The 2,500-nt window shown below is 53.2% G+C and overlaps 1 pseudogene; it reads right to left on the bottom strand.

The window, feature by feature from the left end:
* Positions 1-2,500, bottom strand: part of LOC117130437 — a 9,017-nt pseudogene that overhangs the window by 4,821 nt on the left and 1,696 nt on the right.

The raw sequence follows: 2,500 nt of genomic DNA, 5'->3' as shown, positions 1-2,500 counted from the left end.
TTCTTGGCAACGTTCGGACCAGTCCCATGTCTTCCCCTTCTTGAGAAGGTCTGACAGTGGTGCCGCCTTCCTCGAATATCCCTCGATGAACCGACGATAGTAGTTGACTAGACCAAGGAAAGATCGCAACTCCGTCACCTTGGTCGGGGCCTCCCACTCCATAATCGCCTTGACCTTCGGTTCATCCATCTTCAGCTTTCCATGGCCGATAACATGGCCAAGGAACTGAACTTCCTCAGTGGCAAATGTGCACTTTTCCCTCTTTACAAACAGTTCGTTCTCTCGAAGAACTCGGAAAACTGTTCGTAGGTGCTCTACATGCTCCTCCATCGAGTTGCTGTAGATGACAATATCGTCTAAGTATGCCACCACGAACCGATCCAAGTAGGGCTGAAGGATCTGGTTCATAAGGGTGCAGAACGTGGCTGGGGCGTTTGTAAGCCCGAATGGCATCACCAACCACTCAAACGACCCATACCGCGTTATGCATGCAGTCTTAGGCTCATCCCCTTCCGCTATCCGGACTTGGTAATAACCCTTCTGCAAGTCCATCTTTGTATAGACTTTTGCTCCACCAAGTCTATCGAATAGATCGGCAATCAATGGAATGGGATAGCGGTTCTTGATTGTCACCTTGTTAAGGGCCCGGTAGTCCACGCACATCCTCAACGAACCATCGTGTTTCTTTTGGAACAGAACCGGTGCCCCGTAAGGTGCCTTTGACGGTCTCAGCTTCCCCGTCGATAACAACTCATCGAGTTGTTTCCTTAACTCTTCCAGCTCGGATGGAGCCATCCTATAAGGCGCCATGGATGGGGGCTTAGCTTCTGGCTCCAACTCGATCTGGTGGTCCACCGCCCTCCTCGGTGGTAGCTTCTCGGGCAACTTGGCCGGCATAACGTCCTTGTTCTCCTCAAGGACAGTCTCGATGACTGGTGGGATGGTCTCCACGTTCTTGGGCTGATCTTCCACCTTCATCATTGCCAAAAACGTGGGTTCACCCTTCTTCACCCCCTTGGTGAGTTGCATTGCCGATAGTTGCCTCGTCCCATCAGTTTTCTCTTCCAAGGCTGGAATCATGCACGGTGATCCCTTCTCGAGTATACATACCGAGCTCAACGCAGGCATGGGTATGGCTGAGACTTGTCTCATGAAGTCCATACCCAAGACTACCTTGAAGTCGTCCATAGGAATGACTGAGAAGTTCACCGGACCGCTCCAGCTTCCCAACTTCATCCCGACCCCTCGGGCTATTCCATGGACGGGTTGAGCCTTGGCGTTCACCGTCTTCATCCAACCGTCCTTCTTGGACCACTTGACACCAAGTCTCACAGCTTCGTCTATTGCCATGAAGTTGTGAGTGGCGCCCGTGTCCACCATCACTCGGGTCGGCTTATCGTTGATCCGAGCTTCCACGTACATGAGCCCCTTGCTCATCGGCTTCACTACCGGGTTAGCCTTTAGGGCGTTGAGAAGCTGCAACGACCCCATCTTTACTGATTCCTCTTCTGGAGTCTCGGTGTCCCGACTTTCCATGATAGCCGATAAAGATCCCATCTTCGGACAGTCCTTCATCGCATGTGGCCCCTTGCACACAAAGCACCCTCCCTTAGGAACGAAGGACTTTTTCCTTGCCTCGAAGTCTTCCCGACGAGCACCCCTCTCAAAGCTCCTTGAGTTGGATGGTCGGAAAGTATCCCGTCTCGCTCCCCCACCTTTGGCCACGACCTGCTCCTTCTTCTTTGAGGACTCAGACGGACCAGAGGTGCGGAAGTCAGTCAGCGACTCAGCCACCGCAATGGCTTCGTCCACTGTCTTGACTCCCCGACGCTGCAACTCTTGCTTGGCCCAAGATTGCAGTCCATCGGTGAAGTAGAACACAAGATCCTCCGCGGTCATGTTCGGAATCTGAAGCATGAGCGTTGTGAACTCCTTCACATAGTCCCGGATCGAACCACGCTGTCGAAGTTCCCTCAACTTCTTACGGGCCTCATACACGACGTTCTCCGGGTAGAACTGCCGCTTCAACTCCTTCTTGAAATCATCCCAAGTATCGATCCGGCATGTTCCTTGCTCGATCTCGGAATGTTTCCTTCTCCACCACAGCATGGCCGTGTCTGACAGGTAGGACGTCGCGGCCTTCACCTTCGCATTCTCAGCCACCAAGTTGAGATTGTCGAAGTATATCTCCATCTGCCAAAGGAAATTCTCGACCTCCTTGGCATCCCGCGAACCGTTGAACCGGTTTGGCTTCGGAAATTCAACCTTACCAACACTGGTTCCTTCAACGGCTCCAACGTTCGCGCTTGCCCTCTTGACCAATGCGACGTCCTCCTCCATCGCAGTAAAGCGTGCCTTCATCCCCTCGATGTCATCACGCAAAGCCTGCATGGATCCCGTCACCAGCTCCTCGAGCCGAATGAACCGAGAGTCCAAGTCGGCAGCATTTTGCTTGACCTCCTCAAGCCCACCGAACACGACACTCTCCAGCTCAGTGACG

The sequence above is a fragment of the Brassica rapa genome, unplaced genomic scaffold (genome assembly GCF_000309985.2).
Source record: "Brassica rapa cultivar Chiifu-401-42 unplaced genomic scaffold, CAAS_Brap_v3.01 Scaffold0478, whole genome shotgun sequence".
Taxonomy (NCBI): Eukaryota; Viridiplantae; Streptophyta; class Magnoliopsida; order Brassicales; family Brassicaceae; genus Brassica; species Brassica rapa.
Note: the sequence above shows the minus strand (reverse complement) of the source record. Positions and strands in the feature narration are given on the sequence as shown.